The sequence below is a fragment of the Lontra canadensis genome, unplaced genomic scaffold (genome assembly GCF_010015895.1).
Source record: "Lontra canadensis isolate GAN:19392208 unplaced genomic scaffold, GSC_riverotter_1.0 scaffold4, whole genome shotgun sequence".
NCBI classification, from domain to species: domain Eukaryota; kingdom Metazoa; phylum Chordata; class Mammalia; order Carnivora; family Mustelidae; genus Lontra; species Lontra canadensis.
This window is the reverse complement of record NW_022630998.1, coordinates 2,431,480-2,446,209: the sequence shown is the minus strand read 5'-3', so window position 1 is coordinate 2,446,209 and position 14,730 is coordinate 2,431,480. Positions and strand designations below refer to the sequence as shown.

Below are 14,730 nucleotides of genomic sequence, written 5' to 3'. Positions count from 1 at the left end.
CGTTCACGGAGATCTCCAGCTGGGAAAATATAGTGTGTACAATACTCTCTGCCTTCAACTGACATTGCCCATAAATTGCAACAGAAACACTGCTATCAGCAGCTTAATAGCAGGTAGAATACAGCTCTCCATATCAAGTCTCAGCAGGGTACAGAAACTACGCTTACCAAATTTCCAAAGGAGAAGGACGAGGGGGTAGGAAGTTTTCTCTCGAAGAATAACCAAAACAACACTGAAAATTGATTCACTGAAAGCAGCTTTTTGAAGAGGGCTTATAAGGGCTAACTCAGTGGTTGCTCCGCTGTCAACTTTCTGCTGAATTGTTATTTTTGCAGACCTCACAAGAGGGTTTTATGGTAGAGCAGTGTGGAAAAAGGCCGGCTTCTTTGCTTCTCTGTCTGTTCGTCTTTCTTTCTGTTACCCTTTTAAAAGAAAAGGCCTTCGATAAACCTCATGAAATGCACAGGGTACCCCTATCTCTACTGTAAGGTGATGAGGTGCCGTTAGAAATTACCCTCAGGCACACACCTGCCCTCACCCATGCCCGTGTCCCTGGCGGGAGAATCCTGCCTAGAATAGTGGAAAAGCTGGCCTCGCCGTTAGTCTTGCCTCTGAGCTACAATTTATTTTATCTTGCCCGGTGACCCATCCAATTATTTGACTTCTGGTAAAAGAGCACACGATTACGTAGCATATCAAGATGTTAATATTTTAGGCTGGGATGTAAAATTGGACACTCTTATTTATAGAACCATTCAGTTAAAAAAAGGGAAAAAAAGAAAAGGCAAGGAAAATATATAGCGGTCTCCAGTGTGAGAATTTCCAGTGCTATAGCACATCGCTTTATCTTAATAAGTGAGGTTATATTAATATGTTGAAAAGGCCCCAATTCCCCTCTGTGAAGAAAGGATTGCCAGGCTCCGTCATCTTTTGTGAGTCGCCATGGCAAGAGTCCTGTCTCTTGCCAGAAGAGATTAGTGCGGGTGGTGGAATAATTCTTTCTTTAAACCAAGTTAAGCTGTTGTATTAATACTACTGTCCAAGGGTTCAGGCAGATGAAAAGTTCTCCGTGTCACTCCAGGCTCCTTGGTGACTTTTCCTAAAGGAATCGCCAAATATTCCTATCACCACCTGCAGCCCCATCCCCCAGAATGTTGGAAAGTCATTAATCTAAATCCTCCCCCCACCCCCCCATTTCTGTCCTTGAAAAACTCCACATAGTTTATGTATATCTTACTTTGTGTGGTGCGTATTTTCCTTTCAAGTCCGTGAGCCTCGTTGCTCTGATAAGAATCACCTTAGATGTTTGGAGGAGAGCTAAGAATCAGTATTTTTAATAAGCACTCAAGAGGATTTTTTATCACCCAGGGAGTTTGGGAAAACATTAGCGTTGGATAAGCCTGGGTTTGAAACCCATATGTGCCATCTTCTAGGGGTCTGTGTGTGTGTGCCCCTGTGTGTGTGTGTGTGTGTGTGTGTGTGTGTGTGTGTGTGAGTGTGTGTGTTTGAGTGAGAGAAGAGATTCACAGATTTCTCTGTAGTTCAGCCAGGAACCCACATCTGGAAACCTATTTTCAAAAATGGCATCCTGATTCTTAACATGTAGAAAACGCCAGAGCCTCGAGGCCCGTGGATTTTTGCTGTCAGTAATGCTGCATTTGGATTGAGTATTGCTCATGACCCACTCCCTCCTGCCAGGCCCCTTGGCCGTGGACCCTGTCCACCCCGCCAGAGGGCTGTGATGACCCACTGCCGTTCTGAGAACACCTCCTCTTCCAAAGCAAAGACAGCGAACGCCTGGGGAGGCAGCCCCCTGCCTTACAGGCTGAGTCAGCAGCTACTTTTTGAGCTTTGTGATAGAATGAAGCAAGTATGAGAGGCTCTCGGTACGAGTTTAGATCTTATTTTGTCCCGTGACTTCCCACCGTGCAGAGATGTGCTCCATTGGCAGTTTGCTGGCAGGCGGTGGGTGTTGGTGGCAATAGTGGGGGAGGGGACTGGGAAACGTGTAGGAGTCAGAAGACTTCTCTGGCACTTGTGACCTCTCTCCTTAGCAGGGCGCTATCCCAGGAAGCCTGTGGTCAGGTTCACTGAAGGCAAATGGGTAGAGCTTTATCTGATTTCTCTCGTCCTCCTCCTGAGTGCACTAAATGTGGCACTGAGTGAATTGTGTTTTACCACTCTGGCCTTTGCAGCAACAAGGAGTCTTCTTATTCTTTTTAATCCTTTTCTGTGGCATAAATTTGAGACACTCCTCTTGAGCTGCCTTCCTAATTAGGCCAGGCAGTTTAGGATTGATTAAATGAAAAGATGAGTCCCTGGTGCATGTGTTACCTACCACAGGACCTTGGCTATTGCTTGGAGCTCTGACTCCTTCCTTATCCAGACCAAAGAAGCCTTTTCTTGACCACCCCCCCACCCCCCCCACCCCACCCCCACTTCTCCAGAGCCACTTTTTATCAGTTGGGTGTGTGTTAGTCTCACTGCAGCAAAATTCTGCAATGGCCCTAGGGCTCCCTCAAGGGCCTCAGCTTTAAAGGAACCTCTTACCCGCTGGAGAAGCCTTGAGAGCCCATCACAACTGCCATCCCAGTTGCTACATACCTTATGCTGGGTGCTGCTCTCTGGGCCCCTAGGATCCCTGGAAGAGAAGAAAGGGAGAGACCTAGCTGTACTTTTGGCTCTCTTCTCCCTAGTCAGGGGACCTGGGATCCACCATTTAATCTCCGGGCCTGGGTTACTTCTTCCTGAAGAGAGGAAGTTTTGCATAAGTGATTGCCAAGATTCTTTTGTGCTTGAAAATAACATGATTTGTTTTGGAGAGAACTCGGGACATGATATGATGAAGTTTATTGTGTCAGTTGTGTACCTTGTCATTTAAATTTGGCGCCCTGACTGATTAGTGCAAGAGGAGAATTCCTTGCAGTGAGGGCCAGCTGTGTATGCTCTGGTGGCTTCTACATGGGGACACTGGGTAACTCACAGACTGGAGCCAGGTCCCTTGGGTTCCTCTGTAGGGTCACAGCTTCCTGTCCTTGTGACCTTGGGATGTAACTCACTGCCTTTTATGCATCAGCCCATCATTTGTAAAACAGGGAGAATAGAGTACCCTCCTCACTGGGGTGTTAGAAAGACATTTCAAATAGTGCCTAACACACAGCACTCCATGCACTTCTCAGTGGACACACATACCCACTCCCAGTGTTGCAGTATTTCTTCGAGGCAAAGAGAGGAATGCTCTTCATTAGCCCGCCAACATGTTCTCTGTAATTTGGGATTCCAGCCTTACAAGATGGGCAGACCCTCCTACTAGTAGGTATTCTTCCGCAGTGAGTTAACACTGTCATGGGCCTGCTTTCTGACAGCCACATCAAGCTAACAGGTATCTGGACTGCAGGTCCTTCCAACAAAGGCGACGTGAGGGGAGAAGGGAGCTGTGGTCAGACAGGGGCCATGTCTTGGGATCTGCAGTGAACAAACCCTCCTCCCCCTGGGAGCCCAGTTTCCCTGCTGGTCCGGAGCAGCTTTCCTCTGGGGTCACCTAGAATGTAAACAACAGGAAGACGTGATTGGGAACCATGCTTCGTGTGTAAATGCTCTATGAAAAATATTTATTGCATCCTCCCCAGCCCCATCTTCGTAGATTTCTTTCTTCTATTTCCTTCGTGTAATGACTGCAGTTATAAGTGCATTTTAAGTAGAAGTTATTTTGAAGGATTGATCCTCTGTACCTCATGCATTCAGGGATCAGGCATTTCATTTTTGCTTTCAATTGAATTGCTAATTTATAATAAGTGAGTGGAAATTTGCATCTTTATAATCTCCTGTTCCAGAGGACACACGCTGCATCTGTATTAACCGTATTTACCCGTGTATGAATGGCCAGCGTTTACACGGTTGCTGCTATGGCCCAGTTTTTTTGTTTGTTTTATTTTTGTTTTTGTTTTTCTTAAAGCATGACTATTTAAAAAAATTTTTATGTGTCTTTTTGTTTTACTTTGTGGAATATTTACATGCAAACTGTGACTTACACATATTTACCAAGTTTCTTTGTAAACGAATGCCTTAATGTAAAACTAGGCTAACATAATTCACTGGAATTAAACATGAAGCACTGCAGTTTGTTGTACAGATTAAAACACATATGGGGGCACCTGGGTGGCTCAGTGGGTTAAAGCCTCTGCCTTCGGCTCAGGTCATGATCCCAAGGTCCTGGGATCGAGCCCCACATGGGGCTCTCTGCTTAGCGGGGAGCCTGCTTCCTCCTCTCTCTCTCTCTGCCTGCCTCTCTGCCTACTTGTGATCTCTGTCTGTCAAATAAATAAAATCTTAAAAAAAAAACCAAAAACGCATATGACATGGGACGCCTGGGTGGCTCATTCAGTTAGGCATCTGCCTTCAGCTCAGGTCATGATCCCAGGGTACTGTGATTAAGTCCCATGTTGGGCTCCCTGCTCATCAGGGAGCCTGCTTCTCCCTTTGCCGCTCCCCTTGCTTGTTCTCGCGCTCTCTCTTTCTGTCAAAAAAATAAGTAAAGTCTTAAAAAAAAAGATTCATGCAGCTCTCCGATATAGACTTGGATCATTTGAGTTGTGAAGAAACAAGTCAAAACAAGTTAGTAGTCTTCTGGGAGAAAAAAAAAAAAAAAGTGCCTCTTGACTACATCGTAAAGGCAACTCTATTGAAATAGTGTCCTCCTTCTGTCTTTCCCCTGGATTAGGAGCCTAATAGCCTGAAGATCTGATGCTTTCTAAGTAAACTAATCTATTTGTTTTATGGGGAGAGATGAGATACCGAAAAGCACGGTGGCAAAGACAGTTCTGTGTCTGGCACCAGAGAGGCCCTATTAAAAGTCACAGGCCACGTGCTAAGGACCAGTGACACACGTGCACGCTTCTGGTAATGCCGGCTTCCAGTTAGTACTGGTTCCCAGTCCCAGCACCGCTTCCAGCCGCATGGTCCCCAGAAGGCAGGCGGAATAATCCACACTGGCAAGGATCACAACGGGAAAGACACTGCTTAGAACCTCACCAGAGTTTTCCCTCGTTCATCGTCACGAACGCGTAACGTGGGATCTGCGTTGCAGAGCAATCCGTGAAATAATTTTCTATCTCCTTGAAATCAATTTCTGGTGATCACACATGCAGATGAAAAACCATGGCTTGAAGATTTACACTCAGCAAATAAAATTTACGTCCCCTGAAAGGCAAAGAAGGCTGTCATTTCATGCTTCCTAACCTTCATTGTCTATCTCCCTTTGGTACACACACACACACACACACACACACACACACACACGGCGCGGGACACACCCGCGGACGCACCCATTATGGAGAGATAGCTTTCTGCTCTGTCAACTTTGTTTTATAAAAGCTCTGTTTTCTTTATTGCCTTTATCTAGTACATCTGTAAAATTTATTTAAGCAATGACAGATCTGTCTTTGGGGCCCCAGACTCTGGGAGAATCTCCACCTGGTGGCGCATTGGGAGGAGATTTGTGGGATGTGACTGTTCATTAAATTGTAAGCAGCAGTGGGAGAGGCCAGTGGTCCGCATCTACCGTGGCTGGGCGGTTATGGTCTCATTTTGGAGCTTCTGGCATCAGGTGAGCGACAAATGGACCTCATCAGTTGCTTTCGTAATAGTTCGATAAAAGTAGATGGCTTTTGAAATCCTTGAGGAAGGTTCCGGGTTTCTTTACCTCGTAAGAGCACTTACTTCACAAAAATTTCCAATAAAGGGGCGCCTGGGTGGCTCAGCGGGTTAAGCCTCTGCCTTCGGCTCAGGTCGTGGTCTCAGGGTCCTGGGATCGAGCCCCGCGTCGGGCTCTCTGCTCAGCAGGGAGCCTGCTTCCCTTCCTCTCTCTCTGTCTGCCTCTCTGCCTACTTGTGATCTTTCTCTCTGTCAAATAAATAAATAAAATCTTTAAAAAAAATTTTCCAATAAAAAATAGAAGATAACTCAAAACCAAATGGTTCGCATTCATATTATTACCGGTTATTTTGAAAATGGCAAGAATCGATTGAGATGGGCTCCTCGCTTGGGAGGGATCGGAATCAGGTGACAGATCGTCACCGTCGCAATTTCACTTGGGCCTTTGGATTTGTGTCATGATAATAACGCAGGGACTCTTTTACACTTTGTTCATTTCAATATTTCATCTGTCTTTAAAAAAGAAGAAAGAAAGACATTTATTGAGCACCTGCTCTTTGCAGGGCACTCTGAGTGAGAGACAGTGCTGAGTCTCCTCTAGAGGTTGGCAGATAAAAATTCAGCTTCCTGAACATCACGTACGTCCTGCAGTAGAAATACCCACAGGAGCGGTCAGGCATTTTCAGGGCTTCCCAGAGCTCTGTGCCCCCGGCCTCAGACTCCAGTGCATAAAGGCAGGCCCGGTTCTCCCTGCAGAAGGTAGTAGGAAAGCGTGAAGCCTGAAGTAACCTGTTGTGTGCACGGTACACTGAACGTCACTTTGAGGTGTCGTGAGGGTGGCCTTGGAAAGGTAACCGAGGCCTGAGTGTGGACAGTGGTCCAGATGAAGAGGAAGGGATGGAGCCAGGAATTTTAGTGGGAGTCAGAAGAGCCACACCTAGGAGTTAGGTGTGAGTGCTTAAATGGAAGGGAGAGGTCTGGGATTGTGAATTGTGACTCCCTTGAAACGACAGCAAAAATGATAAGTCAGAACTGTAGTCCGTGGTGAATTCTAGAATGAGCCCTCCGTTTTCGTGTTTCAGATCCTTTCTAAGGAGTGAAACATAGATATGGAAGGGATTCCAGGTTCCCTGCTTTCCCCAGACCCCTGTTTTGTCTCACATGTCGCATTATGGGAAAGAAGAATAGCATTTCCACAAATTAAGGTAGCCATTGGTGTGCTGGTAAAAAAAAAAAAAAAAAAAAATTCTAAGATTTTATTTATTTGTCAGAGAGAGAGAGAGAGAGCACGTACAAGCAGAGAGAGAAGCAGGCTCCCTGCCAAGCAAGGAGCCCAATGTGGGACTCGATCCCAGAACCCTGAGATCATAACCTGAGCCAAAGGCAGTGGCTTAACCCATTGAGCCATCCAGGTGCCCCTGCGCTGGTAAATTAACACCCAGTTTTGGAGTGGAGGACTCACAAACCCTGGTTGGTAGCGTTTGCTGTTTTCTGTGGTGTATATTCTCAACCATGGTCTGTTCCAAGCTTCCAACATGAGGTGTCTGAAGGTGATGCTAGGAAGAGGTGTGTGCCCATCCATGGCACGTAACTCCAAGCACTCCACTGGTTTTCACCTAGGTGGCCTTGCTTACCCCAGGGGCTCACATCCACACACATACGGTGCCTTCATGAAATTGTGTTACTTATAAAGTTAGGTTTAGGTAACCTTACGCAACGCTTTTTGGAGCATGGTATCAGAAGTCAGACTGCCTGTGTTCACATCTCTGACTTTCCAACCCTGGGCAAGTCCGCCGGTTAAGCCATCTTGGAATTACTTTGCTCATCAGTAAAATAGTAATCATCAGGAACCTGACAGGTGCTGAGAGTGAGATCATCTGTGTCAAACAAAACACTCTTGTGGCCTACAGGAAATCATGCTCTCAGGAGCACGTGGGTGGCTCAGTTGGCTCAGGTCATGATCCTGGGGTCTGGGATCGAGCCCCGCATCAGGCTCCCTGCTCAGAGTCTGCTTCTCTCTGTCCTTCTGCCCTTCTTCCCTGTCTGTGCTCTCTCACTCTCTCCATCTTCACTGACTTGAGACTTACCCTTTGTAAGGATAAGTCTTTATGTACGGCACTTAGTTGCTTGAATACTGGGTGGTTTTCTCTGCGTCCTTTCCGAACTCATTTCTGGGCTGTTACGAAGTAGGAATAGCCAAGGAAGTTCTTTTTCTCTAAGAACAGGCTACATGTTCACTTTTGTCCTGAAGAGTCCACTCAACTTTTTTTTTTTTTGGCCTTGATAGCACATGACATTTATGAGTTTAATCTGCTCTGGCGGTGTGTTCCTAGTGAATTAGGAATTTCTGATTTTCCATACTATTCAAGTTGAGTTGAACTGAAGGAAACCAGAAAATGTAGTCCTTTGCAGCGAGACACTTTATCAGGACTGAAAGCATGGTTTGCTTTCTTGCCCACCATCTTTTCAGAAAGCTGATCAGATCGAGTATTACATTCATATATCTTGGAGTTAGTATACTGTCAAACCCACAAGTGGAGCAGGGTTTAATTGGAAAATGGCTTTCTAGTCAGTCATTTGGGGAAAGTATGTATTAATTTATAGGTACTAATTTAGATATGGGGACGTAATAAATAAAACAGCGTAATCAGTCTCTTGGCTAAATGTGCTAGGATTTTGTGGCTAAAAAATGTATTTGTTATTTTTAAAGATTTTATCTGTTTATTTGTCAGAGAGAGAGAGTGCACGTGTACAAGCAGGGAGAGGGGCAGAGACAGAAGCAGGCTCCCTGCTGAGCGGGGAGTCCAATGCGGGGCTCCATCCCAGGACCCTGAGATCATGACCTGAGCTGAAGGCAGAGGCTTAACCCACTGAGCCACCAAGGCTTCCCATGGTTGAAAATTTCTTAAGCAAAGAAAGCTCAGTGAGAAACTAAGCCATTTGGTTTTTGTGTTTTTTTCCCTTGTTTCCACAAACTAGGACTTCCGAAAAGTCACCATGTGATCTTTCCTTCAAAGAGTTCAGTTTTGTAAAGACACTTGTTCAGTACTTTCAACAAGTGTTGTGGGTCCTTTGCTGTGGGGCTGTCCTATCCGGTCACCTGCTGCCCGGGCCCGCAGAGAAGCAGACGAGGTGCTCTGATGACTCACCTCTGCCAGGCCACCCCCTGGGAGGCCTGTTTGGGTAAGAAAAGAGAATGGTTTGGTGTTTCTTTCAAAGGAAACCAGAAAGCCTTTGGACCCAGCCACTCTGCAGCCCTTCAGAGTGCTGTATTCCTCACACGAAGCCCATGGGCCCCTGTGCATGGTCCCTGCTCTCGCCATGCAGGGGGTGGCTGGACCCTAGCACGCCCAGCTACCAGTTTCAGTGGAAGAAGGTCTTTAGTTATTTCAGGCAGAGGACCTTGGTAGGAAATACGGTATCTCTACCTCATCTCTCCAGCAGGCGCTCTTCTGCCCTATGGACTCTTCCCCACAGATATTTGCCTTAAAAAAAAAAAAAAAAAAGTTAATCCTCCCTCTGCTAACTCCCAAATGTTCCCATTGTCCAGCCCAGCATTCCGTGTTCACATTGGTATTCAATGTAGCAACCCAAGGACCATGATGGGTACAAATCAGATTTTTGTCTGGTGTGTGTGTGTGTATAGATCTTGAGAGAATTACAAGGCAAGCTGGGAAAGATGCTGAAATGTTTAGTCAGGTCTTCTCTCCTTGGGAAGAGGTGTATAAAACACACCGTGATGATGAGCACCAATTAACAGTGCATTACTTTCTGGAAGAGACTTCCCGCTGGCTGCCCTGCAGGTCAGAGTCAATAAAGACTGAGTTACTAACAATAGCCTTTCTCTCTCCCGAAGCCTTGAACTTAACCCTAACTTCATCAGACCAGAGAAGAAGAGGCTCATGCAAACAATAGGCATCTCAGAGGTTGACTTGGGCCTAATGCTCAGAGGCTGTGAAAGCTGTCGGGAGCCTGATGGATGGGCTCTCACGCCTCAGTCCCCAGTGCAAAGCACTAATGTTCCAGCCTCTTTGGAGTGGGTGGTTGTGCCACCTGGGGTCAGAACTTATCAGCCTGCAGGGCTAATGTTTCAGATGAGGCCAGAGTGCAGTCAATAATTTATACGGAAATTTTGTGCTTCGAGTCGCCAAGGAAGGCCACGTCTTGACTCGAATTCCTGTGTGTTCCGAAGAGAAGTCCAGGTCAGCTTTGGATCTCCCTGCTAACAGTGTTAGTAACATTTAAGACACGCTCTCATTGCAGAAGAGGACAAGAGCCATCCCAGAAGGCGTATTTAGTAGACACGCTGAGCCAGATTTCAGGAGTTTCAGAATTGAGAAGTAAAACAAGGGGAAAGAAACACCAGCCCTTTGGCATTTATTAAAAAAACCAAACTAAATCACCCCTCAGATGTAATACGTAGGTCAGATTAAATCATAGTGACTTCAGTAAGCATCCATGGGGAGCGTCGGTATACACAGGTCCTGAAACTGAGCTTCCCAGTACGGACAGCTGGTGGGAGAGCAGTGTTAGGTGCTATCAAAGACCTGAAGAGACGGGAGTATCAGCAGAGCCTTGAAGACTTGATCCCTTCTGCAGGGCAGTGTCACCCCAAGTTAGCTTGGTGGCTGCACGTGACCGTGTGTGTGTGTGTGTGTGTGTGTGAATGAAATCTCTGCGTCTACGTACATGTATTATACACACAGTTTGCAGAAACGGGCAGCAACGGGGTGACACCAAGCGAGGCTGGTCAATCAATAACCAGCTAAGTTTTGTTCTGCTCCAGCAAAACGATGACTTGCTCCAGTAAGTGCTAACAAAGGCCCTTTTCCCTTGCTCTGCTCTCAGAGAGCACTATTAGTCACGCTTCATTAGGCTTGTTTACAGAAAAGAGCTGGTCTCTAAGCACATTATTGAAATACTTGTAACTCTGCTGGGCTTTTTTCCTCGGTGAAAAGATAGGGACTTCGGAAGGGGGCGGGGGGAGGGGGCCTCGGACCATTGTCGAGACATCTAGTCTGTTCAGATGGTAATTGGAAGTATGAGTTTGCCTTTAATGCTCTCTGCCTCCCCAGAGCCCTGCTGCAGGGGCTCATCTCTCGGCAAGGTCCCGGGGACCTTTAATTTTGCCTTTTGTTGCCGAGACAGATGCCAGGCATTCAGTTCCTGTTCCTGCGGACCGGATGTGCGGTCCCCGAACCCCTCGTCCCTAGAGGAGCCCGCAGGGATTTAGAACTGCATGTCCAGAGTGGTGAGGAGGAGGAGGTGGGGATACGGGCTTGCCACAGTGGGTATGCCAGAAAGGAGACCTTCCTGGTGGTTGCAGTTGGGGCCAGGCGTAGGAAGAACCTAAGTCCCTCCTGTTGGAATTTGCAGCTCGTGAGATGTGCTTACGATATCGTGGTACTGTGTGTCCAACAGCCCGGTCCCGGGGAATCCGGGATAATTTGGCCGGCGGCCCCGTCGGAGGGTGCTTTACCTGCCAGAAGCGCAGTGAGGCCGGCTGCCAGCTGATTTTCTCAGTGTGCAACTCCTTGTATTTTGGGGTCTTCCTCCGTTTCCAGCTGTGACGTGGGTTCCAGGGGAGTTTCACGATGAGGAAGCCTGAGTCTGTTTGCCATACAGCTCTTTGGTGCCCACGCCCCTGTGTTTGATGCTTTACAGAAACCATACCTTACCTGGCATCCGTATTGTCCCTGTTTTACAGATGAGAAAACTGAGGGGCAGAGAGGCTTCGTTAAGGGTGAAGCCCCAGCTGCAGAGCGGGCCGGGGGGCCAGGTGGGTCTGTCTCCAGAGACCATCTTCTCAGGCGCTTGGGATGCTGCATAGGATTACCAGACACTCTCATCTGTCTTCCTCCCAGTCTTCAGAAATTGGCTGCAGGCTGAGCTTGATTGGAGTTAATTCTTTCGGCTTTCCTTATTACATTCTGAACCGAGCCACCATGGTGTGGCCTCACTATGGGAGTGTGGGAGGTCCCTCCCACGCTGCCCACAGGGCTCAGCTGCCTCCGGGTGAGAATAGGGAGATTTACCAACGACACCGACCTCATTCACCCCATTGCCTTTAATTTTGAGGGTGCTGACTCTGGTTCCTCTGAGAGGCACTCCCTTGTTTCCTTTTTAGATTGGCAGAGTTGCTGACTTTTAGGTGACACATAAAATGTGTGCCTCTGCATGTCCTATACATGCAGAGCCTTGCTGGGGACGGACGGACACCACACACACACACACACACACACACACACACACACACTCACACAGAGTTCCCCGGTCTTCAGCTGCTGTTGTAAATTGCTGTTTTAAATTTCAGCAAGTGGAATAATAGCAGAGTGATCATCTCCAGTAAATGCTGTTGGTCTTTGTAAAGAATGGCTTGTTCAGAGGATTTATGATTTATGGAGGACCCAGCTGGTGGCCAGCAGAGCTGTAGGAATGTGTGCTCTCCTGGGCCAGGGAGAGCTGGAGATGAAAAGGGCCCAGAGCTGGCACAAAAGCAAATAAGCGCTCTGACTTTCAAAAAAGCATCATAATTTATATGAAGCCAGGCTCTTGGGTCCCAGTGAGATGCACGCATCAGTAGCAGCTTTTTGATGTGAGCATAATTGTCAATTGGTTCCCACTGTCTCCCTGTATCTCAAGGACCCAGGGAGGGTAAGAAATGACTGGAAAACGCAGTCCTATAATCTGTCCTGGGATTATCCGTATTTTGACGAGCAGTTCACTAGCACTGAAACCTGAAACTCTGCTCATCACCCACCTCCATGGATGCTCAAGAGGTCTGTGAGCAAGGAGAGGAGGAAGATCCCTCCCTCTTCATTTTTTCCCTGAGTCTGCTCCCCTTCCCCCAAAGTATAGGCGTTAGTTCATTCATAGGTTTTATGTCCCTGGCATCTTGAAATTTCATTCATCCCAGTGATGGGTTAGCACCCCTGCCTTTTGCTCCCTCCCCTGCTCTTGCCTTGGGTTGGCAGGAGGGGGGAAGCCAGAAACAGACTTCTCTCTGCATCTCTCTCTGCAGATATCTCGTAAGCGGCTTTCCAAATTCATAGCATCTCACACCCTTCTTCCCGCCTTTGGCCTCAAAATGCTCTCTTCTAGGGGCCTTGGCATGGAGCCAGGGGTTTTGTGCCTGTTTTCTCTTTACCTGTTTTTGAAGTTGGACTGATGACATCGTAGAGATCCTGGCTGTAGGGGTTGTAAGCGGAAAAGATGCCGTGGTTAATACTGAGTGCGGGAAGCCAAAGGCCTGCCTTCTCTCAGCTGCTCATCTTCCGTGGCAGGCGGGTCTGAACGTGGAGTTGTGTTGAGGCTGTGTCCCTTCCGTTCTGGGGGCAGGGGGTGGGGTTGGGGGTGGGGATCCTGGTTATGTGCTGTGGGCCTGGGCCCCTTATACTCTGCTGCCTCCTAAAATAACACATGGATGTGTGTTAGGAACATGCTAGGAGGTCCCAGAGTAAGAACCGAATCGTGATTGTGGCTCAGAGTAAGCCTGCTTCAGTAAGTACTTACTAGATACCTTTCCCCAACTTGTGAGTGCTTTTATATTAAGGAAGAAAAAAAGTGATCTCCTAATGAGCTAATAATTAAAGATTGGGAGACCTGAGGGAGGAGGATGAGTCCGTTCTCCTATAGTTGGCACTGAACCCTGGTCTCCCCATGAAGATAGGGAGGAGAGGGAATGAGAAACCCTTCTATTCCAGTTGGTACCTTAAAAAAACAGAGGGTTTGGGGCACCCGGGTGGCTCAGTGGGTTAAAGCCTCTGCCTTCAGCTCAGGTCATGCTCCCAGGGTCATGGGATTGAGCCCCACATGGGGCTCTCTGCTCCGTGGGGAGCCTGCTTACTTCTGTCTCTCTGCCTGCCTCTCTGCCTACTTGTGATCTCTGTCAAATAAATTTAAAAAAAAATTATTAAAAAAGAGGGTTTGAGGAACTAGAAATCATTTATCGATACTCACCCACTTATAGAGCTATGAATGCAGAGGAGCAGGAGAAAATTCGGGCTTGGAACTTTGCACCAGAAATCAGTGTGGTTTGGTAGCATGTGTCTGTGTCAGCCTGCCGCAAGGCATTACTTACTGGATAGTTTGATCAAAGACAAGAAGTGAAACCTCTTTATACGAGTGTGTACCTACATGCATAGACTCTGTATGTGCACAGGGTTACTCTGTGCATTGAAATTCTTCCAAATGTCTCAAGACTGTGTTGTGTTTTTTTTTTTTTTTTTTTTTTTCTGTCCTTTCTCCCTTCTCTCTGCTCCCCTCCCTTCATCTTTTTTCTTTTCCTGGAGCGTATCACCTCATTTTCCTGTGTGATGGCTGAGCCTTGATAGAGCACAGGATGGAGAGCCTCCCCTTGGGGAGGCATGCAGCCTCCCTCCGTGTCACTTGCTGCCCTGTCGGAGCAAGCTTGGGGGTTGGTTCCCCCTGCCCTGTATTCCCTGAAACTTGTCCTCTTGTCTGTCCCCAGGTTGGGGGGCCTCCTGACCCCTAAGCAATATTGTGGTGTGAGTGGTTGCATTATCTCTTTGTTTCACAAGTAGCCATCAAAGGTAATGTTTCCTTAGTGTGCATATGTCTGCCTAACTTAAAATCAAGTGATTTTTGTTCTCGTCATGTTTGAAGTTGCTTTGTCAAGATGTCCCCATGATTTTTTTTTTTTTTTTCCCGTTATGCTCTTTGTTCCCTGATATATCCGTAATGACTCTTAGGACGTCTTACAATGATGAAACTTACTGAAACTTATGTACTGATTTTTTTTTTTTTTTTAAAGGAAAGCATCTCTTTCTGAAATTAACATTAAGTTCTAGTGATCTGTTTGGATCTGATTTTTGAAAGTTCTGTCTTAGGCTGTCGAAGTTTTCACTAACGCTTCCACTAGGGTAACACTTGGTCAGTGAAAATCCTGTCACCAGCCACAGACCCAAGCAGGCTCCCATGCAAATGTCAGGGACAGCAGCAGAGCGTTCCCGGAGGTGCCTTACAAAAGCCTGATTTCTGCTCCCTCTTCTTCCCCACAAGACTTTTTAACAGGCCATTGTGTTTTCTAGAAGTGGGAAAGGGTAATGTTACTAGGGA

General features: G+C 47.1%; 1 protein-coding gene across 5 annotated transcripts in view; it reads left to right on the top strand.

Annotated features, from left to right (window-relative positions):
* ZNF608 (zinc finger protein 608) overlaps positions 1-14,730 on the top strand; it is a 160,667-nt gene that overhangs the window by 127,276 nt on the left and 18,661 nt on the right. The gene's annotated exons all lie outside the window — the stretch shown is intronic.